We start from the raw sequence: 26526 nt of genomic DNA on the forward strand, positions 1-26526 counted from the left end.
AACAACAGTTGGCATCAATGCGATACTTCTGTGTATAAAAGTAAGTAATGGTAATTAGGGTAACTGCACTAACACCGTTGTTTATATCTCGAACAAAAAACCTAAGCACCCTTTTTGTGGTAATATAAAAAATATGGTTAAGAATATATCAAATAATACTGTGCTTCACAAATGCCTCAAGAAAGTGCTCTAATACGTGTCTTTTTGTAATTTCGCGCGTCAACTACAAAGAAGTAGGCACACGTAAACCGACAAAAAAACACATGCTACACAAATTCGAGGTTAAACCACACTCATCTTATATGCCATCATTGCCTCAACATTTGAGCAAACGGTACAGTCTTGGGCTGCCACCTGCATTTGAAGTTTTTTTTATGTAAAAGTACTTTTCCCAAAATAACACCCACAGGCATAAATGAACTGTTTGAGCATATGGTTTACGAGAAGCCATTCCTGGCAATTCTGGTTTTGGTACAGTTCAATGAGAAAAGCACGTTGGTCTACACACGGCGAAAACGTGCGTCACGGCAAATCTCACATTATTGCCACGTTGCCATCGCGGACCAGGATGCCCTATTTAGGTGTCCCACGATCCCTGTATACAATAAATATATCTGATCCGCGCTAACGTCTGTCCGCCACGCTATGTACTAGGGCATTTGGTCGATGGATCGAAGAAAGGTTTCCCATTTATGGTGCAGTGCCTAATGGTAGGCTTTCGGGCACCAACCTACACTAAAGCTCTTATCTCTACCTATATATTGACAACCCTTGTACCCATAACAGTAGATATACCTGTAAAAAGGTGTTTTATATGTCAGTGCATTAACCGTCTAAATGCGGAATTGCTCAACACCATAGAAATAGCCACGTATTGTTCGACTTACGAAAGATTTTAATAGTGGCTTGACAGTACAGTGCGCCATTTTATTCTGCCTAAATATTTCCCTAAACACCTAAAAAGGGGTAACGTTGAAGGACAGAAAAACAGCCGCATGGATTAGGAAACAGACAAAGGCGGAAGACATTCTAGTTTTAATTAGGCGAAGGAGATTGGGATGGTCTGGTTACTTATTGCGAATGAGGGACAACAGGTGGGCCATCCGTTTGACATACTGGCTGCCTATAGGCAGCACACGCACTAGGGCTTTTCCGAGAACTCGTTGGCGAAATGAGCTGCGAACATTTTTGGGGAAAACTTGGACTCAGCTGGCACTCGATAGGCTTGGCTGGAGATCTTCGGGAGAGGCTTCCGTCCTGCAGTGGACACAAACAGGCTTATGATAAAATATTTTCCCAGAAAAACATTTTCTCCCTCTTAAAAATAGTCCGGGAGATGCCAGATGCAATGTTTATGTAAGTACTACCGAGCTCACACATGAACTAAGTGGAAGGATACCCTATACTGTATGATTTATTTTTGTTACTCGCATATATCTGCTTCTTGGAAGGACGCCTAGAAAGACACGAAAAAAATATCCGCTGAATGTTTTTTGTTATTGCATCGAACGCATAACGTATACTCTGGAGCACGTGGTTGCTCAACTAAAATATTTTCGCACTTGTACAAGAATAGTTGTAAATTGTTGCCACTGTACTGAGCCAGTGAGTGGGGGTTTAAGGTATACTTTGAAGAAATGTCCGTCGTGCTTGTTTCATGAGAAGCACAGTGCGTTTGTTACAAAAAGAAATCCTTTTTGCAGAAGGTCCTTGTAGATTAAGAGGTACTTTCAGTTAAATTGTATGGCTTAGAAAATATATCACCTTATCCCTAGGCTTTTCTAAGAAAAATGACTTCTAGTCTCAACGACCGAAGTCCTCAGCAGCGTATCAGCTTTTACATCGCAAGAAATCACTTCTTACCTGTCACTGCACTTCACATCGTTCATTTCTCGTTTCTCTGTTCACTTGGCGCACAACACATGAAAAAGGCTCAAATGTGCGTGTCAGCATTTATTAACGTAATTTGTATAATAGAACATTATTTGATAGTTACAAAGTACAAAGTACGATAGTTTACTATCTTGGTTAGTGTTCTTTCTCAATTGTTCGGTGTATTTGTACCATTTTGCTTTAGTTATGTAATGTTTTGCTGGTTACATTTTAGGCATCCAATTTTTGTAGCGGCCCTTTTCTGAGCCAAACTATTCAAATCTTGTTGAACCGCAGCGCAAACGACCAGCACAAACCAACTCGCCCAAGTTTTCACCTTGCTAATATTCAGATCATGCATGTAGAGGGTCTTTACAAAGCTTTACTGGGGAAATATAGGATTAGAAAAAAAGGGGAGAGTACTTGAGCCATTTGAAGTATTCGGAAGAGATAGCCTTGCTGCGTGACACTCCACAGCACACGCAAACAATGTTTGAGAAAGTACAACCAGAAAGCATGGGCGTGGGGTTAAAAATAAATATGAATCTATCTAAAGCTGTGAGGAATAACCATGCAAAGAACTTTTTCTTTGGCTGAAGAAACGCAGCGCTGGAAAAAGCAACACGAACAAGAGGAAGTCGGCGCACACCCATTATGGTCTAGGGAACGCGCAGCAAGCACTCCCGAATAATGAAAATAGGCCACGGCTGTCACTCAAAAGAAAAATATACAAGCCGTGCATACTGCCGGTGATGACATATGGAGGTGAAGCTGGGTGCCTTACTAAACCGCTAGAAAGCAAAGTTAGTTCGGCTTAACAAATAATGGAACAAATAATGTTGGAAATAACACTCAGGGACAACAAAGGAGCTACCTGCATCAGAGAACAAAGTAGAAATGACGATATTATTGTAAAAATAAAAAAAGAAAATAGGCTTAGGCTGGCCAAAAATTCAGACGAGCCGACGACCGGTGGATTAGCAGGGTAACAAAATGCATACCAACAGATCTGTACAGAACAGGGGGAAGGCTAGTAATACGATGGAGGGGTGAAATACGGAACGCCAGGGGTAAACTTTTGACTCGAGTAGCGAAGGACAGGAGCACTTGGAGGTCGATTGAAGAGGCCTTCGGTGTGCACTGGACCTTAGCAGGCTGATGGTGATGACATATTAAAGTGATGATGATAATGTGCCCCTCGCCTTTGTGACGCCAAAAAAGGTGCGAGCCACGTTATCACGATTCCGAATGTTCTTTCCGAGTGTAAGGTTCGCCTAAGCTGTAAAGTCTGCTCTTCCTCCATCAAGTTTCCATGAAATTAGGCCCACGAAGAGAACGGCCAAAAAGCTCCAGTGTGCTTCTCTTCTTGAACAGCCACCTAAGGATCGATTCTAGAAAGTAGTGCCACCTCGATATTTTAAATAGGAGCCCTCTCCTTTTTTAGAAAGGACTGCTACGATCAGACCCTACCATTAGGCGAGTAAAGTGTCAGTGCGGTTCTGATGTAGAAAAAGGTGAACCGATACATACGGAAAGCTGTAGCTCTAATGCAGAAAGTGATAAATTCATGACGCATATGACGCCAATCAGCACTTTCGTCGTTTCGATCCTGTTAACCTCGTCGCATTTGAGTTCTGTTCTCGTGAGTATTTCCATCGACTCAGCTGCAAAGCTCTAGCTGAAGACGGAATCACTTAGCGGTCGCTCCGAATGGTATCCATGGTTGCTGGAATGTGCATACATTTTACTCAGTCACATAAGATATTGGTTAAACGTTGTAGGAATTAAATGCTGATTTTTTCTTTAAGGGACAGACCAACAAATCAAGATTTTCACCGCCGACTAGAAGTTAGACAAACTTACATTGGGAAAATATTTATTACTGTTGTACGTGTCTATTGAAGAAAGGAGAAAGCTGTACTATGCCTTCATTTTTACCCTTTTTAAGAGTTTGGGAAATCATGTTTTTTTTAAAAAAGCGGATATTTAACTTCGTTGCGGGATAAAAATCAAAAAGCAATTAGTCAAAAAAATAATTCCAGATCGAGACTGCAGTAAAGTTGCTCCAAAGAGCGCCATTATTACGAACTGTTTGTATTGTAGCGCCCGTGATGAAGTATAATAATCTCAGCGAAAATTGGAGGTTGTTTGATTGTTACTGATTAGCTGCCATTACTAAGTGTTTGAAAATCCACACCTAGTAGAGCTGATTAGGGAACACCAAATTTCGCCTGCCGTGCGAAATTTCAGTTATATACGCGCACATGTGTACTGTCAGTAGTGTGCCCACAAAATTTAATAAAGTACATTTGTAATGCTTTTGAAAATACACCAACAACAGGAAGTCGCATATTGCATAATCACAGCAGTGGCTTTGTCATGCGTAGAAGTGTTCTCTACAGCAGTTTATTTTGCGTCAGTACCTAATGTCACTGTGGATTTTAAACTAATCTACCTATTTCGATACGAACACATTTTAACAATTGTTTGAAGAAGCAGGCGTGGTTTTTCTTGGCTGTGCTGCTAAGTATTCCTCTAGGTTTAACTCCATTGTTATGTTTTTGCAGCGTGGAGTGTACAATTGTACACTGTTGCCCCGACATCCACAGTCGTATACGTGTTGACAGTCCTGTGGTATCGGCCCATCGGCGTAAGCACTGGGCATCATTATTTGGCATTCTGTAAAAGTAAACACAAACCTTTAAGGGCGTCACTTCCCTATTTGGCTGAATAAACGAAGATGCACCACCGAATTTCTTCGAAGACTTGTCATGCACGGGAGGTCATTATTCTGCCCGTAATTGCAGTACAACAACGCAGTTCTTTCAGGAAAAAAAACAAACAATAATTTCCTTCGCTAACATATTTGCGGCTCAATGCAGCGAGCGAATCCGCACAATCTTTGAAATCGAGCTATCAGGAAGTATTTAATAAATTATTGCATAAACCAAGATGATTATTTAAATTGTTTATTACTACCGTGTTCGTTGGCTGCAACCGCCTCGCTGAAAAAAGTGTAAACGTTTATTCATGCTTGCGCAGTATAACTCCAACATCTTTTAAGTGTACAAGAGAGCAGCATAATTATCACTTGTCCTACTCGTATGTGTGCCCCGTACCCCTTGGGCTTTCTAACATTTGGCGTCGTAATAAAAAATACAACCACCAGGCAACTGAACCTTTCACCTCCTTATCAGTGGTACTTTTAATTGTGAACAAAGCACCACGCCTTATGACTGGGGCAAGCACGAATAGACAAAGACGTCGTCAGCCTTGTTCTCCTTATCATTCAAGCAAAGTTCGTGGTGTGTTTTATGGAAATTATTGAGAACGTCGCGTGCTTTCTTACATTTGTCACTTCCAAACAGGTTGTTACTGTGGGTTTAACTTGCGTTTTAAATTATATTCCACAGTGTTTCCGCAAAAGCAGCTTTTGTTTCACTACTTGATACCAAGTATACAGCCCTAGCAACATACGTTCAATGAAATAAATGAACGATTGTAGAAATTTACAGCAGCACGGGAAATACAATTATCTAGAAGTTTGATAGCAGCGTTCTCTCATATACGCCCCCGTGCTGTTAGTAACAGAAGCTACTGCAAATGATCGACCACTGACCACAACGCAAAAGCGACTCTCGTGACAATAAAAGACATACATGCATTTTTAGACATTCTGGTCGGGGGGTCCGCTGTAATGTGGGTATAACAATGTCCTATTTCTGAACTCTAGCTCCTGGTAAACATCTCATTTTCCGACCGTAACTACGTAGCACTGCTTACAATAAAACATCTTACTGTTACGCTACTGAGCACGAGGTCGCGGGTTCGATTCGCGGCCGCGGCGGCCGCTTTTCTGATGGAGGCGAAAAGCAAAAACGCCCGTGTGTACAAGATTTCGGCGCACGATAAAGATCCCCAGGTGGTCCAAATTAATCCGGAGCCCTCCACTACGGCGCGCCTCATCGTCTGCGTTGCGTCGGCGCGTTAAACCCTACAGTCAATCAAAACATCTTACTGTGAGCTTTTCAGATGAGGTGCTGTGTGGAGATGGTAAAATGCTGAGGAAAACCACTGATAAACTGACGATAGCTTCAAATTCGAGTGCAACCGCAGTCTACCACATCAGCAAGTAACGCACTCTCATTGTCTTACCCCAAAACTCTGATCTGCGTGCTAATTGTCTTTTCTGGTTTTGGTAACCTGAGCTGGGAACGAACTGTTTGAAATTTTACTGGTTGGATCCTCTGTGCAATATTGAGTTGTCTGTTGGATATAAATGTTGGAGCTCCTATATTATAAACTTGTCGTTGGACAGAAAAACAAGCTCGTTTATTGGGTCGAAGAAGTACCACAAAGGTAAGATAATACACACTATGTAATGTTTGTGGTGTCTAGGAAACATCCATGCATCGGGAAAATATTTGCACAGACGTTCGTAATAAAATGCTTCTTTTATGGTGTAGAAAATCGGCTAGAAGTCGGTCGTCTCCGGAAGCTGACCTCTGTTATCTCACATGACATGTCTATCTCTTCTTTGGTTAATTTAGAAGCCTGTCCGAACTGCGACTTTTAGCGCAAAAGCCTTATCAGCCTACCGGTGCTTGTTGTGCTTGAAGCTTGTGAAGCCTTTCTGGGAGCATATTTTCTAAAGGCGTCAAAAATGTTTAGTTTATATCAATCGCGCGTCAAGGTTCTTGTGCAGCCGAAGGGGCCGATGAAAGCATGGGCAGGCCGTACGTTAAAACCAATATCAGGCTATAATTTTCAGGTCATAAAATGGTTAAGGCATCTTGGCGCGTAATGACTATCACCATGATTCTCTCGTTGTCTATGACTGATCTTGATTACGTAGCGTTAGGCCTAAACGTATGAAGTTAGGCCTAATGTCTCATGGAGGTCCAACATCTAACCTGTATCCATCAAAAAACATTGTACGTTAACTGCGGTAATCTGTTCAAGACGTGAGACATTACTGAGAAAAAATAGGCCTCATGCAGCGCAACCTGCCAGTGGGAAGTATTAGAAAGAAATGCGGATTGTGGGATATTGGCTAATAATTTAAAGCTTCAATGTGCATCTTTAGTGTAATAATACGGGCTTCGCGCAGCCAAACTGGCTTTGAAAATCTTCCAAGTGCTGTTTCCTTAGATATATTTGTGAGGCTAGAAATATGCTTAGAAATTAGGCGCTACATTTTTAACTAATCCCAATCAGTTGTGCAAGGATGCTACCCTCTCAAAATGTATGCATTATGTCACTATCAATGGCTGTTATAAGCCGTCTTAGGCTCAATGAACTTCGAAATCTTCTCGTGCCGCCTATGGGTGAATGAGTTGGGAATATTAAGTAAATAACACAGGTATTAGGTGTACAGGAAGAGAAATATACTCATGGATAGTAAAGAAAACAAATCCGTCATATATTTCTTCGGGAGCACTATAGGGAGGCATGAAAACCCGATTGGTGCAGGAGCATCAGTAACGGCATGTAGCACGATTTATCTTACTACCGGGCGCCTTAGTATTTCGCCTCATCCAAACGGAGACCAACTTCTCTAAGTGCACTCAATGGACAAGTCTTCGTTGCCGGGAATATCCGCAACAATGTGTTGGCAACCGCCTTCGCACGCGAAAGCGGGCGCTTGGGTTGGTCCCTAGATCATATAGTGTGGGTTTTTATGACCAACTAAGCGAAGGTATAAGGGGCACCACAGCTGTGAGTTTCTACAAAGAAGCCCGCCTCTACCTGATAAATGTTAGGGAGAAGAGAGCTGATGACACAACCTGGTTTACTTATTGTGGCTCCTGTCAGAAGGGAGATTACTGGCCCAACAGAAGGCCAACACGACAAAAAGATCGCCTTTTCTCCTCGCTTCCGCCTTTCCACTCATTGCGCTTCTCAGCTTTCTTGAATTGTGGCCTTGTGTTATACACGAACTTTCTTAATGGTTATTTGGTTTCGCGATTTAGGAGGGTCGCCATTTCTGATTCTTCTCTGCCAGTTTATGCTGTCAAGCTTGCGTATTGAGTATGATGTAATTTGTTTCCTTAAAGAGTTTAGCAAGTTGGGTTTTGGTTCCAGGTATTTACAGGGCAGGGGAGGACATAAGTATGGTCCCCTTTCTCATAGACAATGCCAAATATAGTCAACTGTATTTTTTTTGTTTCTATAACAAGTATGGCTGTTCTTCCTTTTATTATTACTGTAGTGAGGTGGTCAGTCAGCCCGACATGCCTACTTTTCAGTGGACAAGTACTTATAACTTTAGGTGAAACGTTTTGCCAGAGATGCCATAAAAAAGAATACACAGGTTTGTCATTGGAAATCAAGTAAGTTCTCGTTCAGAGATGTTTCAGTACATGAGTACACTGATATCTCTTGTTTAAGGTATATTGCGCATTGCAGGCCACCTAATGCCATTATAAATGTCTTACCTGCTGTGTCAGTGGACGAAGTCCGGTTCTGAACAAACACAACACAAGTATTGTTGGGATTAATATACATCAGCTTGTAAAGCAGCGGAGGTCCTCCTAATGAAGATACCAGGTGTGAGAAAAACAAAATACATTTCCGCGCTTTGTAGCAAAAACTTCCAGTTTTGCAAATAAAACAGAGGTATATATAGGCGAAAGAAAACATAATTTAATGAGAAACTTTAGCTGCGGGATAAAATATTTTATAAAGACATGACAGCACCTCCACTCTGTGGATGATGGTGAGCGTGCGGAGTACGGGGACTCGAAATGACATCCAAGTTGCGCCCCGTGTGACATGCCATTAGCGCGCAGACCGTCACTAGATTTGAGCCGTGAGTTGCATCTTGATTATTCCCTAAATGAAACTGCAACCCATGGCTCAAATCGAATTTCGCTCGATTTTTGCTTGATGTTGGTGGGTGCGCGGATGGACGCAGGCAGGCATTGGGAGATCCTAAGGTACTCCGCACTGTTACAGGCGAGGGATTAAGCCTTTTGACCCTCGGGAACTAACTCACAGTCGTAGCCCAATGGGTAACACAACTGACACTATCTTTGTCTGGTCTAGCAAACACAGGCTGGAATAATGCCGGTGCCTGTGTGATTTCCGGCCATTGTAAATGCTATGCGCACGGGCGCGGACGGACATTGGGCGGTCCTAAGGTACTCCGCACCTAACACGTATTTTGACCGGACAACCAGAACGTCTGGGAAAGTACTTAGCGCTCATCTGCACTCTTTCTAACCAATATCTGATGTACCAAAGTCGAGGAACTAGTGTCGAGAGATTTTAATTTTTTGCTTTCTATGTAGAAATTATTTTCCCTCGGCGACTGCGAAAAATAGGCTGATAAAAGCACCACGTAGGCATCATGGATGCGAACTAAGACGCCAGTTGCCTTGACTTTGCATACTCCTGCATGACGACTGCCTTACCTGGTAGGAGTGGATGCCTTAAAGCATTTTCTGTAGTATGATTGCCAGTTTTTAGAAGCTCGACAGTTACATTGAACTTCAGCCTGTAAATAAAAAATGACCGTGCTTAGACACGAATCAACTATGCATTGACAAAGTTTTTATGGCAATCATGAGGTAGAAAATGGGGTGATTATCGCGTGTGCAAACACGTTTGCACCAAGAGGATTGGCCGGATGCGCCATGGCCCTCAGATGCACACGGTATTATCCAAAGTCCTGCCTAAATAGCTCACTCACATTAGCCAATTTATCGTCGCACTGCATTTGAAAACGTCGCATATTACTGTTGTAGCAACGAATAATAACAAATTGCTGATAATGCACTACGCTCACTGGTTCACCGAATTTACGCGCAACACGTGTGGCCAAATGTTTTTGGCGGCCGCTAAGCCCGCAACGACAGTGCAACAACTTGAGGATGCTCCACCTTTTTCAGTGATTATCACTTTCAAATTGGCAATACCTAATACAGGCACATCCGCAATGTGTACCAAACTGAGGGGAGAATCATATAAAAATAATTAATAAGCACGACAACTCCTAAAAAGAACCAAGTTATTGATACTTGCCTTCTGTGGCCCGCTATTCTTTCGATACGATGGAAAGGGAAGAACTGGGAAGGTATTTTGTTTCTTGCACTTGGTGGTGGTAGCCATCCCCACTCTGACTACTCTGGGTGAAGGGGACCTTCTTTTTACCCCCGGGCCGTGACTCGAGTGTCTACGACATGTCGAGAGTGGTCGAGCAGCACTGAACCCTCTTAAGCTCCCTATGGCACCAAGACTACCAGAACAGAGGCCCTAGCTATGCGTGGTGCGAATCAGAATAAGAAATAGGGGCTCGAGAAAGTGGTGGGGAAACAGCCCCGCCGGTAGCGTAGTGGTCATCCCACCCGACCGGAATTCTTGAGGTCGTGGGTTTTGGTGACTTCATAATTTTTATCACAATCTTCCTTATATTACCTTACAGTTTCCGATCATAAATCACAGAAACTCCCCAAATTCAGCAGCTTCAATAGCCTAATGCGACTCAACAATGTGATTCGCCCTTCAGAAGGAGGCCGCGTTCCCCCCACCACTTAGAAACGTTTACCCTTTGTCATCTATGGGTCCAACCTATTTCCTGTTCACTTGCTAGCTCTTGTGCAATGCTGTTTTGTGTAGTGTATCTATTCTGCTCATCCGCGGGGGCAGAAGCAAAACACATTCTTTGTTCATGCCTGCATGGATCCCTCCGAACCAGTCTCCCCAACCACTGAATAACTTATTGTATACTTTTCTCTTCCTTTTGAAACCGCGATTGTCTAGTCTTCCGCACTTAGAGCCCATGCCAGGTACGTTGCCCTGCCGTGGAGCAACCTTGACTGCTGCCTTGTAAATACGACCCTTTTCTCCCTCTCCCCTTTCTCTCTTTTTTTTGTTTTTGTAACACAGGCTTAGCCCGACTGCATGCATAGCCTACGTTTTCAAAACATCTTCCAATCCTTCTCACAGTTTTCTCCAACTCTATATAAGAAATGTGATCCAAATGTTTGTGACAGCGAAATCATGTAACTGTACTCTGACGAAGGAAAGTCACGTTGCCGCTACGTGAGTAAACGTTATTTGTTATGGTTCTGGCTGTGTATCCGACTCTCTTCCCTGCAGTAATATATATATATATATATATATATATATATATATATATGTATATATATATATATATATATATATATATATATATATATATATATATATATATATATATATATATATATATATATATATATATATATATATATATGCATATATATATATATATATATATATATATATTTAGTAAGGAAATGAGGGGCTCGTTGACGAAATACAGGACCGCCGCCTGGACCGCCGCCACCTGATAACTAAGTCAAAACCCAAATCTTTGAATACAACCCCCAGACTTCTAACATATAACGCTTCATCCTCCAGTGTAAACTGCACACTCAGAAAGCACCACAACATTCTACTTCAAAACGAAAGGTTGCGAAGTGTTTTCCCCGAGCCTCCCGGCGGCGTGTACCGACGTGCTAGGAACATCAGAGATATCGTAACATCATCTAAGGTCAAACCCCACAGTTTCACAGGCAGCCCCCCTACAATGAGCCTAGGCGCAAACTGTGCCCCATGATGACTAAAGCCTGTGTCACCACCATCATCACGCCTTCATTCTCTTTTGAGATAAGAGGAAACTTTCACTGTGACAGAGCAAACATTGTGTACCTTCTTATATGCATCATATGCCACACCCAGTACGTTGGCCAAACTGTGAATCTGTTTAGAATGATAATCAACAACCACCGAGAACACATATAGTCCCTACCACACCTTCCCCTATCTAAACATGTAAATAATCTAGGTCACCCCTTCCACGCATTCACAGCAACGGTGCTTCAGTCCAATTTCGAAACTCCTTATCAGCGTGGAGCCCGTGAATCGTACCTTATTTACAAGTTTAACACTGTCTTGAGCGGCGTAAATAAAAACACAGGCTGATTGTCTTGCTTGCCTAATCAGGAATCTGAGAAGGCCGATGCAGTGAGCAATTGAGAAAATTCGTTCTGAAAGAAAAGCGTTTTGATGTCTTATTAATGTGTACTGTGTACGTAGTGTGCTTTGTACTGTGTCAGTGTATTGCCTGTGTATAGTTGCCGTACCGCATCGCCAGGCATTTACGTGGATTTCACCATAGTACAACTTGAGTTTTTTATTTATATTTTTACTATAATTTTATATTTTGTGTCCTTTTGCACTGAACAATGGCCATTGGGTACATAAAACCACTTCTTCTTTTTGTGGTGGTGTTCTGTTTATAGTTTTTTCTGTGTGCCTGTATGCGGATATGAAAAAGAATACGATCTTTCGGGAATATTCTTCGCGAAATTCATGTAGCACTGTATATCTAGCTTTTTGTATGTGCTATTTAGCCTTATGTCCACGTATTTTTTGGTATTTATGTTATCTAGGTTGAATTAGCGTTACTTTGAATTGTATTGCTGTGCATTGACTGACGGCCTTTCTACGTCCGCCTCGTGGACGACTGTTGAGTTTTACACAGGAAAATGTTTCCAAGATTTCACTTCATGTTAAAATTACTCGTCGTTTAGGGCTGTCTTCGAACCTCTTTCCTCCCCGCATTCCCCCGCTGCGGTTCCCGCGCCCCTCCAGCTGAACCCCGCTTCCCCTTCTTAATAACTTTTTTCTTGTTAATGCTTGCACTAGGCATCCATAATTATTTCTGGGCTCTCTCACCCTTTTCTGCTAAGCAGACAATTTCCTCTGGTTCTTTGCCTAGTTCTGTTTTTCATGAAAGTCCCGTGCCCTGATACCTACAAGCGGCAGCAATGTTTTCAAGAAATAGCGGCACGTTGCGTATTAGGCAGCAGTCGCCAGAAGGTCAAGGTCAAGAAACGAACAGGAAACGAGCCCCTACTTAGTCTCTCACGTTCGTGCTAACTTCAGTTCCATAAAACCTTTTCCTGTTATTCCATAGCCTAGCTTGTCTTGATTACGCGCCCTTTCCTCTCGGTTCTCCGGTACCACTGCAACGCCCTTTTTCGCCCACCCCTTGCGTCTGGGGCTTGGCATGCTTCTATGTCGCGTAAAGCGTGGGTTTTGTTTTAAAGATATTCTTGCCCCGCCCACAACTGAAATGTATTTAAACCCAACTGACCTTCACTATTTGTATCTTTGAAAAAGAGCGACCCCTGGTCAAATCGTTAGAATAAATATTATGTTTTTCAATGTGACTTCTCTATCGTACAGTTAACCTTAGAGCAGGTAACCATTTCTCAACAATATATATATATACATACATATATATATATATATATATATATATATATATATATATATATATATATATATATATATATATATTGCTAAGGCGTTGCGCTGCTGAGCACGAGGTCGCGGGTTCGATTCCCGGCCGCGGCGGCCGCTTTTCTGATGGAGGCGAAAAGCAAAAACGCCCGTGTGTACGAGATTTCGGCGCACGATAAAGATCCCCAGGTGGTCAAAATTAATCCGGAGCCCTCCACTACGGCGCGCCTCATCGCCTGCGTTGCGTCGGCGCGTTAAACCCCACAATCAATCAAATCAATATATATATTTATTGTTACGATGTGCCTTTAAGGCGTTGGTGAGCTTAGGGTTTATTTACAAAGCCTGTGTCAGGACCGTCCCTGAGCGTGGTGTCCGAGCCTTGAATTGTCAAAAAGCAACTCGTTCCCTTCTTCGCCGCCCCGGTGTTCCTGCCGGCGGGATTTGCCTGATATCACATATATATCACGGCGGGATATCACACCCACACACACATATATATATATATATATATATATATATATATATATATATATATATATATATATATATATATATATATTTATACGTATATATTTATATCAAATTGGCGTTTTCAGGTTTTCAGGTTTTCGTTAAAAATATTTGCATACAGGAGAAGAACAATGGCACTTATTATTACAGAAGGAGGTGCCAGAGTTTACAATGTCGAGGGAACCTCCTGTGCCGAGTACAAAACAAAAGCACACACAGGCAGGTAGAGCGTTACAGAGATCAGTGAAGCGATATTTGGCAACGCACAAAAAGCATCAATAGAACATAATTAAACATATATATTCAAAGAAGGGGTTAGATGTAATAAATTAAGGTAATGGTCACTGATTACGGGCAAACTGTTGACCACAAATGATTTTTTAAGCTGTTATAAAAGAAGCGTTCAGAGTTGAAGAATTTGATGTCTGTGGGCAATGAATTCCAAAGAATTATTCCTGAAAAGAGGACTGTTTGTTTCCCATAATTAGTGCGCACTTTTGATAGTAGCATATTGTTTTGTTCCGCGAATCTGGTAATATTGGGGTTTAGTAATTATGGGGCAGAAATATTATTAACGGCAGTACCTTTATTTCGAATTCGATGAATTAGAAGGCCGAGCTTTAACTGTAGTGAGTATGTGAGCGGAAGAATGTTCAGATTCCGGTAGATTGGGAGGGCAGATGTCTGGACAGGATTGAATGTAATCAGGCGTACTGCTTGGTTTTGCAAGTGTTGAAGGTGAGATATGTGAGTTTCGTACGTGTTTCCCCAGGAAGGTAGGCAGTATGTGAGGTGGCTGTGTATGAAAGCGTAATACAGTGACAGAATAACATGCTGCTGGAAATAATGGCGAGATTTGATTAATACACGTACACCAAAACCAATTTTTTCAACAAGGGACATGGCATGTTTGTTAAATTTTAGATTAGAGTCAAGCACAACGCCTAGAAACGTGGCCGTATTTGATGAATAAATCACGTGGTTTTCTAGAATGATGCTCGCAACTAAAAAGGTTTGCTTATGATGGATATGAAAAACCATGAAGCATGTTTTTGTCTCGTTTATGTGCAGCTTATTATCCTTACACCATGACACAATGTTCACCAGGTCGTCGTTAAGTCGCGTCGTTCAGTTGTTAAGATTCCTATCACCGGCAAATATAGTCGTGTCATCAGCGTAAAGAATGCAATCAGAACTGTTAAGGCAACTAGGTAAGTCATTACTATACAAAAGAAAACGAAGCGGCCCTAAAATGGATCCCTGCGGAACACCTTGATTAATAGTTATTGGCTGCGATACGGCATCGGCAAATTGAACAACCTGTGTGCGATCACACAGATAACTTTTTAGAAGGGTTAGAGCCGGTACACATATACCATATGATTCTAATTTGGAAAAAAGTATACTGTGGTTAATTGTATCAAACGCCTTAGTAAAATTGATAAATATTGCCGCAGCCCAGCAACCATTGTCAATAAACGTTTTAATCTGGTCAGTGAATTCTATAAGCGCTAGCTCCGTAGGAAAACTGGGCCGGAAACCAAATTGACGTGGTGTGAGAAGGTTAAATTTTTCTAGGTACTTGGTGAGGCGGTTAGCAAGAAGTTTCTAGATTAGTTTACTTAAGAATGACAGGATCGTTATGGGGCGGTAGTTACCCAAAGCATTTCGTTCTCCTTTTTTGAAAACTGGCACAACTTTTCAAATTTGGGAGGTTGTGGCCCTTACTACACCAGGGTGGCCAATCCTGCCCTGGTGAGGGAGTGCATTGCCGGCAATGGTCGCCGGGGTCAGGCCGCACCCCAAGCCCCTTTGTGCAATTATATCAACCTAAAGTCAACCTAAAGAACAAGCAGGGTTCCTTAATGGTTATTCAAGAATGGACCATATTCACACGATCAATCAGGTGATAGAGAAGTGCGCTGAGTATATTGAACCCCTATATATAGCCTTCATAGATTATGAGAAAGCATTTGACTCGGTTGAAACCCTAGCGGTCATTCAGGCATTACGGAACCAGGGGGTAGATGAGCATTATATAAGAATACTAGAGGATATCTACAATGGTTCTACAGCTACCATCATGCTCCATGGGGAGAGCAGTAAAATACCTATAACGAAGGGTGTCAGACAAGGAGACACAATCTCTCCAATGTTATTCACAGCATGTTTACAAGAAGTATTCAGAACATTGGATTGGGAACAGGTGGGGTTAAGGGTTAATGAAGAATACCTCAGTCACCTCAGATTTGCTGATGACATTGCCTTGCTAAGTAACTCGGGGGACGAATTGCAAAGCATGCTTTCCGCACTGGGTGAACCGAGTAGAACCGTGGGCTTGAAAATTAATATGCAGAAAACTAAAGTAATAATCAATAACCTCGGGACAGCACAGCGGTGTGAGATAGGTGGCGAGGCAGTGGAAGTGGTAAGCGAATATATCTACTTAACCAAGTTGTGACCCCGGATCCCAACCATGAAGCAGAGATAATTAGAAGGATCAGAATGGGGTGAGGTGCATATGGCAGGCATTCTCTTATAATGAATAGCAGCCTACCATTGTTGCTGAAGAAGAAAGTGTATGACAGCTGCATCTTACCGGTACTCACCTACGGGGCAGAAACTTGGAGGCTCACTAAGAGGGTTCAACTTAAATTGAGAATGACTCAGCGGGCAATGGAGCGGAAAATGATAGGTGTAACATTAAGGAACAAGAGAGCGGAGTGGGTCAGAGAGCAAACTGGTGTTAAAGACATATTAGTAGAAATATAAGAAGTAATGGACGTGGGCAGGGCATGTAATGCGAAGGCAAGATAACCGCTTGTCATTAAGGGTAACAGAGTGGATCCCTAGAGAAGGCAAGCGTTGCACGGGCGGCAGAAAGTTAGGTGGGCAGATGAGATCAAGAAGTTTGCGGGGATAAATTGGTCACAGTTGGCACAGGACCGAGGTAATTGGAGAATAATGGGAGAGGCCTTTGCTATGCAGTGGGCGTAGATAGGCTGGTGGTGATGATGATATATTTATAGAAATAAATAAACACACATATATATATATATATATATATAAATATATATATATATATATATATATATATATATATTTATATTTATATATATAAATATATAAATATAGTAAGGAAATGAGGGGCTCGTTGAGGAAATACAGAAAGATAGGTCAGCAGTCTACAACGCCAAAGGAGGCATAGGGGTATGGTTAGGCTCTTTTCTTTTTCACTACAGTTAATTAAGTAAACATTTTTTTAAAATTATACAGAAGAAAGAAAGAAAGAAAAACACGCGCCCAGAGTGGGGACCGAACCCACGCCTTTCGATTACATGTCGAATGCCTTACCAATTCGGCTATCTGGGCGACTGTGTTCTCTTTCACTTTCTGGGCTATTTATATTTACTAGAAGTGTATCTGATGCTTGAGGGTGGTGGCCAGCGCCACTCTGACTACGCGGGGAGAAGGGGACCTTCTTTTTGACCCCCGGGGCGTGACTCGAACGTCTACAGCCTGTCATGAGCGGGTTACTGGCGGGAAGCCCTCTTATGCTACCTAGGCATCAAGGCTGCCAGAACCGAGACCCTCGCTAGGCTTTCGCAGAATAATATAATAAGGAAATGAGGGGCTCGTTGAGGAAATAGAGAAAGATAGGTCAGCAGTCTACAACGCCAAATTAGGGATAGGGGTATGGTTAGGCTCTTTTTTTTTCACTACGGTTAATTAAGTAAACATTTTTTTTAAATTATACACAAGAAAGAAAGAAAGAAAAACACGCGCCCAGAGTGGGGACCGAACCCACGCCTGTAGATTACATGTCGAATGCCTTACCAATTCGGCTATCTGGGCGACTGTGTTCTCGTTCACTTTCTGGGCTATTTATATTTACTAGAAGTGTATCTGACGCTTGAGGGTGGTGGCCAGCGCCACTCTGACTACGCGGGGAAAAGGGGACCTTCTTTTTAACCCCCGGGGCGTGACTCGAACGTCTACAGCCTGTCATGAGCGGGTTACTGGCGGGAAGCCCTCTTATGCTACCTAGGCATCAAGGCTGCCAGAACCGAGACCCTCGCTAGGCTTTCGCAGAATAATATAGTAAGGAAATGAGGAAATACAGAAAGATAGGTTAGCAGTCTACAACGCCAAAGGAGGCATAGGGGTATGGTGTTTTTCTTTCTTTCTTTCTTCTGTATAATTTAAAAAAAATGTTTACTTATTTAACCGTAGTGAAAAAGAAAAGAGCCTAACCATACCTCTATGCCTCCTTTGGCGTTGTAGACTGCTGACCTATCTTTCTGTATTTCCTCAACGAGCCCCTCATTTTCTTACTATATTATTCTGCGAAAGCCTAGCGAGGGTCTCGGTTCTGGCAGCCTTGATGCCTAGGTAGCATAAGAGGGCTTCCCGCCAGTAACCCGCTCATGACCGGCTGTAGACGTTCGAGTCACGCCCCGGGGGTTAAAAAGAAGGTCCCCTTCTCCCCGCGTAGTCAAAGTGGCGCTGGCCACCACCCTCAAGCGTCAGATACACTTCTAGTAAATATAAATAGCCCAGAAAGTGAAGGAGAACACAGTCGCCCAGATAGCCGAATTGGTAAGGCATTCGACATGTAATCGAAAGGCGTGGGTTCGTTCCCCACTCTGGGCGCGTGTTTTTCTTTCTTTCTTCTGTATAATTTAAAAAAATTTTTACTTAATTAACCGTAGTGAAAAAGAAAAGAGCCTAACCATACCCCTATGCCTCCTTTGGCGTTGTAGACTGCTGACCTATCTTTCTGTATATATATATATATATATATATATATATATATATATATATATATATATATATATATATATATATATATATTAAATTTATGTACATATGTATATGCACTTCTGCCTGCAGAAATACATTATCCTGTGGGCGGGTGGCTGAATCAAGGGAGAGATAGACCGCAATACAGAATAACGTCGTTTGCGTTTGCGTTTCCGTTCCCGTTCCCAAGCAATAATGTCGTATTTTTGCGGCGTAAGGCTAGATTCCGCTAATAAAAGCTTAATGAAATTTTCCCTATTGTAAGGGGGCATTATCACTACTCCTATAGAACAATAAATATCTAGTGCTTAGGAAATACCTAGCTCAATAAACCCAAAAGTGAAAGTGCCGTGTCTAACGGAACAGCTTCCCTTTGGAAGTAATTTAAGATATAAAATCAAGCAAATAGATTTTAAAATAGGGCCGCTTGCTTGGCGGAGGGCATCGAACCGAGGCACCAGGAATTTCTGCCGAGCCCGCATCCCAAATTGAGCTTCAGCCCCAAGGCGTTATCTGGAAATCGTCTATCTAGCAAATACGCTTTGAGACTCTGTCTAAATAACTTGAGCAATTACCACAGGTAATTCAATGTAGAACAGCTTTAATATCGCTTGATTTGTCCGTGGGCAACACTAAGCTAACCAAAGGTAAAATGATTCCCACATAATCTTCTGACCAATGCTCCAAAAAAAAGTTGTTCTCTCTTTATCTCTCTCTTTCTATCTCTCTCCCTTTCCCTTTCTCTCTCCTAAGCATTATCGTTAAGTGGTTTTAAATCCACATTGACTTTTAAACGTTGTCAAGAAGTGATTCTAGCACGTGCACTAAGCGGCCACAGAACAGATCAGCAAAACAATACTGCTTTAATTCATACCCAATACAACCAGATTGTCTTCCTCTGTCTGGGTATTGTGTGAGCACTTGAAAGAAATAATTCAAGTCGAACGGAGGTCTTTCTTTCTGTTGAAGCAATGACCCAATTTCTATACACCCTATATGAAATCGAAACAACAAAGAGAAAGTATACGATGCCGATACTATGACAAGCGAATCACTGAGTACCCCTTTGTCATTGAAATAGGTGTTCCTTTTGTAGTTCTCCTACACAGGGACTCAAAACGCAGGCGTTTATAGCAGGGTTTTAGTTACCCTGTAAGCTGATTAGGGACTGGATTCAAACCAAGCAAACTTGGTTGGTTGGCTTCTGCTTCTGCACCAAGTGTTTCCTTGCCGATTTTACAATTCTTACTTGGATACGACATTGAAATAACGCATGCAACAGTTAAAACCCCCTATTCGGGGAAGGGGGTATATAAACGTGAAGAGTGACGACAACAAGGCCACCACGGTCAAAGGCGAATCAGCAAATGTGTGTAGATTACACGTAAGCATTTTTCCTTGAAAGAGCTCTTTCTGGCTGCCAATTGAAGTTCATCCTTGCGGCACCCGCGCCGCTGATAAAATACGCTAAGGCATACAAGTAATATTTGTGTGAGCGTGTCACGAGTGTTATATGCAGACTAATGAAGTTTATTTCTCTTTGATATTTGGCGTGGGGGCACAATGCCTCCCACATATGACCTATTCCCTGGAGAAAACCCAGCCTTGAATTTGCACGGCCCCATGTCTTCTATAGAACCTCAAAAACTGCACTTAACCTTTGGTCTTGCCATGTATTCCTAGAAACAGTCCAGGCGACTCATCGCAGCATACAGTAAAGAACGTTTAAATGTCACAAACTGTTGTATGCCCAACAAACCTTGGAATCTTCGCCATCATTCTGTGATGCTCGGAAAGCTTGGGAGGTGTAAATGAAGCAGTTTTTCTTCACTTGCTTCTTTATTTTCAAACATGTTCCAATCACTTTTTTAAATTTTCTAAAGAATCACACCCAATTAGGATCTTTCATTTTATTACCCTAAAATAAAATTATATATTGCTCTCAAATAACAGCTGCCTTTATTCTAATTGTGGAGTAAAGCCTATAAGTACGAACATTTTGACAGAGCTTTTTGTTTCCTAAGTGCATTTAGAGGCCTTGTAAAGTGATGACTTATTAAGAAACTGAAAAGAAGAAAAATAAACTCGGTTCCACTCATGTTCAATCTGCTGAAAAACTGGAAGTGACTTCGGCAGGTTGGCCGCGCATTCCCGCAATGGCGCTGGTCGCTCACAACGCCCCTAACCCCGATATGCATACGCTAGAAGCTGACCCGCAGGGGTCTGTTATCCTCTTCCCTACCGGCCTAAGAAGGAAAGAAGAAAACCTTAATTTTTTTCAAAATTTCTTTGAACACGTCAGCCTTAGTCTACAACAAAAAAAACAATGAAAGAATCCTCGTTATTTCCAGTATTCCTAGAATCTCCACACTTGTGGACATCGGCTGAGCAATGACAAAACGGCGTACATACGGGGATGTCAGTTGCCAGCATTGTGAAAATTGACAAAGCAATTTTAGTTTGCAGACATCGGAAAATATGGCATTTGGTGAAGTTCACTGTCGTCTTTCTTTTGGAGTTTTGGTTACTACACTGCATTGCATTTTTTAGGCTACAGATTTCGCGAATTGGTCAAAGCGGTCATGACGAGTTTTAGGGTTTTGCAGTTGCGCAGGCCTTGAGTTGTCCGTCGCAGGCGTATCACTCCTTTCCTTGCGGTTGTGCATTCGGTTTCCCCTTATTAATATCTCAGCGATGTCTTGCTTGACCTGCAGCTGTCTAAGCAGTTCCTATTTTGGTATGCCGATTCTTTGATCGTCACACTGGGGCAAGATCCGTGCGTAGCGGCGCGGGTCCGCCGCGCCGAGACGACGACGACGCCGAAGGCAGAACCACGAGGCGCGCGGTCACGTGCGCTCGCGCTAGAGGAATAAAAAATCAGTTCGAGCCCAAACGCTGTCGTGGCTGGTTGTCACTGCACCGGTCGCGATATGAATTGGTGACCCGGACGTCAGCAGCATGGAGCCCTACTTAGCTTGCCCTCTGCCGCCCTTTCCGGCCTTCGAGCGACCCTACCCCCGAGCCTGGTTCTTCAATATGGAAGCGCACTTCCTCATTCGCGGTATCGACTCACAGGCCGACGCTACCGCATCACCACCGCCCTGCTTCCGGCCGACCTACGCGGTGAGCACCTAAAACGCTTCGAGCGGCCCTACGATATACTGAAGGCCTTCGTGATGGCGCGCCTCGACACGAGTCCTTCCCACCACAAGGACGCTGCATCGCCCCCTTCCACCGTTACCTCGCGCGACGTACCGCACGTTGGAATGGGGACCGTGTTAACCGGCTTGCAGCCTCCCTCGCGCCCTGAAGACGACTCTCGAACCCAAGAGCGACGAGACATTCTACCACCACCCGGCTTCACTAAACGGCATTCTACGGGCCACTCCAAGCCGTCTGCGCCCTTCCCACCCCCCTCAAAGTGCCTCCGCCACGGCACTCAGTGCAGCGACCCTGCCACCCCGCCCACCGTTCTACCCCAAGAACCCCGAGGTTTGGCTTATACAGATGGAATGCTTTTTCGACCTGTACCACGTCACAGCCCAGGAGTAGTGCTGTGCACAGCCGCTGCTGTAGCGTGAGCAGGCGGAGCTGCTTCGTGGGCGGGCGGAGCTGCTTCGTGGTCACCGCCGGGCTGTAGTTGGCCCGCAGAATCCGGCGAAGCTGAAGGGTCCGACATGGCGCGGTCAGAAGAGGCGAGTTCGGTCCACGTCACCGTCGAGGGACTTCTACGTCCTTACGGATCACAAGCCCCTGACGTTGGCCTTCCAGCGCTACCACAGCTCGTACTCGTCGCGTGAGATCCGTCACCTCTCCTTCGTCTCGGAGTTTACTGTCGATCTCCGTCATGTCAGCGGCCCATTCAACACTGCTGCTGACGCACTGTCTCGCGTCGAAGCACTTTCGTCTACACCCCAACCAATTTTTATGGAAGAGCTTGCTTCTGCACAGCGACAACACCCTGAGCTCCAGCAACGCCGCTCTGACATCTCCACGCTGACTTTCACGGATGTGCCGTTGCCGTCTACCGAAGGCACAATCACATGCGAGACATCAGCCGGCGTCTCCCGACCTTATGTTCCACCGGCGTTTCGTCGAGCCGTTTTCGACACCCTGCACGGCAAGAGTCACCCCGGCTTCCGAGCAACTCAACACCTCGTCACAGCTCGGTGGTTCTGGCCCTCCATGAATGCAGATGTCCGCCGGTGGGCACGCACTTGCCTCCAGTGCCAACGTGTCAAAGTAACCAGGCACACTGTCACTCCTGCCTCGCCATTCTATCCACCGGACAGCCGTTTCGCGCACGTGCACATTGACCTGGTCGGCCCCCTACCACCGTCGTGATGTGCCACCTCCTTTTTGACGTGCGTTGACCGCTTCAAGCACTGGCCAGAGGCAATCCCGATACCTGATATTACGGCCGAAACAGTCGCCAAAGCATTTGTTGGTGGTTGGGTGTCCCGTTTCGGCTGACGTGCTGTTGTCACCACTGATCGCGGGCGTCAATTCTAATCAGCCCTGTTAAACGCTCTCGCTGCCATCTTGGGAGTACGCCACATATACACCACATCCTACCATCCGTCTGCCAACGGGATGGTGGAACGTTTACACCGCCAAATCAAGGCAGCTCTCACCACCTACGAACCAAGGGAACACTGGGCCGACCACCTTCCCCTCGTCTTGCTCGGACTACGCTCGGCTTTTAAGGCAGACCTGCATTGCACATCTGCCGAGCTGGTGTATGGCTGCCCTCTTCGTCTCCCGGGCGACCTCCTCACACCTCCGCCTGCCGATGGTACTTCGGACCCCGCTGGTTACGTGGCTGACCTTCGTCGCCTTTTCGAGCAAATCCGGCCTGTCCTTCCTCGACAACGCAGCGACCACTTCGTCTTCGTGAGCCAGGACCTTCCTTCCTGCACTCACGTGTTCCTGCACCACGACGCTGCCCGTCGACCCCTCACTCCCGCTTTCGATGGCCCATACCGTGTCATCGAGCGGCACCCGAAGACTTTCACCCTCGACATCAACGGCCGCCAAAGACGTCGTCGCCGCTGACCGCGTAAAGCCTGCATACCTCGCCTCTTTCCGACACAGCCAGACCTTCCCCGCCTCAACAACCGTGCCCAGCACTTTAAACCATCAACTGTCCAAAACTGTCACGTGGGCTCCAACAATAGCCTCCGGCTCTACAGGGGGGGAGCCCTGTAGCGGCGCGAGTCCGCCGCGCCGAGACGACGACGACGACGAAGGCAGAACCACGAGGCGCGCGCTCACGTGCGCTCGCGCTGGTGGAATAAAAAATTTCCCCGCATTTCCCCGCGGGGAAGAATGTGAAAGTGCGAATGCAGGAGTTGAATTTGCGCGGTTCGGTAATGTTCGCGAAAGAGAGATCACACACACACACAACTACAAAGAAAGAAATATGCATTTATTCACAGACACCTATTTGTGTTGTCGTTGTACTTGATTGCTAGAGCGGATCTCAGCTTTGAAATTTTGTGTCAGTACTCCTTTAAGCGGGTGCATTAGCCCTTCTCACGCCCGATTCCTGGCCAATCCCCCACGTGGGTATGTGCCATGTCAGCGGCCAGGCAGCGCGCGCCCATCTCCTCCCGTTGCCAAGGAAGACGAGGAGATTCCTGGCCAATCCCCCACGTGGGTATGTGACATGTCAGCGGCCAGGCAGCGCGCGCCCATCTCCCCCCATTGCCAAGGAAGACGAGGAGCGCGCGCACCCGCAGCTGTTGCTATGTGGACGGACGGCGGTCACCGGAATTCAGGGTCGCTTATAAAGTGCATTCGCATTTACAAATCAATTCGAGCCCAAACGCTGTCGTGGCTGGTTGTCACTGCGCCGGTCGCGATATGTGCATTGTATACGGCAGGGTCTACAAAGTGAGTGAAATCCCCTCACCGCCCCTTTTTTTGCCTTGATTTGTAGGCGATCGTACGACACATATTGGTCCACCAAGTCTACACCACCTAGGCACCAGTAGTATACATCAACAATAACTAGCTGGGGCACAGGACCGTTCTTTTTTTATTGTTTGCACCACCGCGTGCATGTGGCGACGGGGTCACTAATAAGGGCACCTGACATTAGAAGAACGCTGTTTTTTATCTGTTTACTTCACAATGCACACGTCTCTATCATCTAGCACGAGGCACGCGCTGTAACCACCCTACAAGGCTTTGTCACTTGGAAGCCTCTGTACGGTTTTCATTGACTGTCCCAGTGAGAAACACTCTTCTTTCAAGGAGGTATCCACGATTCGCAGGCATGTAAAATACCTGTCAATGAAGACGTGTGCTTGGTCATTCATTGCGGTTTTTGCAAGCTTCTTGAGCGCTGCTCCACGAAGGCCATGCAATTTTGAGTCATGAGAGTCTAGAGTATTTTTCCAGTGTAAACAACAAAGTCAAGGACAAAACCACCAGGAGAGGCTAAAACGAAATTCTTGAGACTGAGCGGATTCGGTTTTGGAAAGAGATATTGCCTGAATGCACAACTTCCTGAAAATGGAATCATTTGCTCGTCGATCGAGAGTTCTTTTGGGGGGGGGGGGGGGGGGGCAGCGCTCGTCAGGCGGCTAGAAAGCAATCCACTACTGCTCGCACAAGTTTTAGCTTATCTTTCTTGGGCGTGCTGTAGTGGCAGAAGTGTCGACAAAGTGCACTTCATTATGCCGCTCTTAAAACTTGTTCCTTGTCTTGTGGTCCGCAACAGAAGGTGTCCCTAGATCTCTTTTTTTGCGTGCCTCGAAGCAGCTCAAAGCTGCTTGGAGCAGCTACAAAGCAGCTCAAAGCTGCTTGGAGCAGCTACGAAGCAGCTCTTGAACCGGACGTTACGTAGAGGTCACGTGAAGAAGCAGCTCAAAGCACTCAACGCTGCTCTGAGCGGCCAGCGATCCGCCGCGGCGGGCCTACTGAGGAGGAGCAGACGATTTGTCGTCTGCTCGTGTAGGCACCCGTGCAGGCAGGCGCTCAACAACGCGAAGTTAGAACCCTGATAGTATTATTTGGTCACAAATTATGACAACGAATAGTTCTTCAAAACGGCTGTCAAAATAACTACAAAATTTCTCAGTTGCGTCACGAAGCGTTGTCGTTGAAACCTAACGCGCCGATTCGGCGTGTACGTGACGCTGTTTTCATGCATATACTGTTTGCGGCTAAGCACATTTTGTGAGGTCTGCACTGGCGTGTCAAAATGAACTCTTCACCTCACACTGCCGGTATATTTTGGATATACTCGACTCCTATGGTGACTGCGACGAAACGGTGGCGTAGCTTGAGAAGAAATTTGCAATACGGGATGCAAACCGTTGCAAAACCACATCGCATTTGCTAATGACATTGTTCAAAAGTTGCCATTTTTATATACGTGCCGGCAGACGCGAAAACCTAGTGCACTTTGTTTAACACCTGTGCGCCACCTTCGTTAAAGGACCGCGGACACACCAGCGTCTTAAGGTCCACTGTAATCGCTAACTGCGACGGAACAGCAGACAATCCCGCCATTATCGCACTGACAGATGATCAACCGACGCCAGAACAAGCGAAAATGCCAACGAGACCCGGAGTGACCTTTGCATGTGTCGCCTGCTCGGACGTCGTCTGCTCGCATTTCTGTCGTCTACTGTCTGCTCCTCCTTAGCGGCGAGGGGAGTTTGTGGCAGTTTGCGGCAGCTCGGAGCTGCTCCCTGGTGCAAATGAAATATGATTCAACAGCTCCGGAAGTAGTGGGCGGAGCCAACGCTGCGCTGCTCCTGCAAATAAAATACGGAGCAGCTTGGAGCTGCTCAAAGCTGCTTTGAGCAGGCAAAAAAAAAGAGACCCCTTGTTCCTCCAGAGCAGTAGAGCTGGACTTGGGAAGATGTATAATCCCCATCAGCAGGTGGATCCAAGCTAGCTTTCGTACTTCAAGTGTGCTGATTTACACAGATCGGTGGTTTTGTTTCTGAACCGAATACGTATTTGGTTGCTCAGCAACTTCCTTCCAAAAGTCAAAAAGAAAATATTTTTAGAAGTACTCATGCGCAT

General features: G+C 44.7%; 1 long non-coding RNA gene and 1 other non-coding gene across 2 annotated transcripts; one reads left to right on the plus strand and one right to left on the minus strand.

Annotated features, from left to right (window-relative positions):
• Nucleotides 1-4264: 4264 nt before the first annotated feature.
• On the minus strand, nt 4265-9372 carry LOC144141866 (uncharacterized). The gene is made up of 3 exons (XR_013316725.1): nt 9288-9372; nt 8310-8405; nt 4265-4551 (listed from the first exon to the last, which is right to left on the minus strand). It is a non-coding gene; the product is annotated as an uncharacterized LOC144141866 (long non-coding RNA).
• An 8889-nt stretch (nt 9373-18261) lies between these two features.
• On the plus strand, nt 18262-18333 carry Trnat-ugu (transfer RNA threonine (anticodon UGU)). Its single transcript has one exon. It is a non-coding gene; the product is annotated as a tRNA-Thr (tRNA).
• Nucleotides 18334-26526: the final 8193 nt, after the last annotated feature.

The sequence above is a fragment of the Haemaphysalis longicornis genome, unplaced genomic scaffold (genome assembly GCF_048455015.1).
Source record: "Haemaphysalis longicornis isolate Haplotype H1 unplaced genomic scaffold, Haemaphysalis longicornis Haplotype H1 scaffold_6, whole genome shotgun sequence".
NCBI classification, from domain to species: Eukaryota; Metazoa; Arthropoda; class Arachnida; order Ixodida; family Ixodidae; genus Haemaphysalis; species Haemaphysalis longicornis.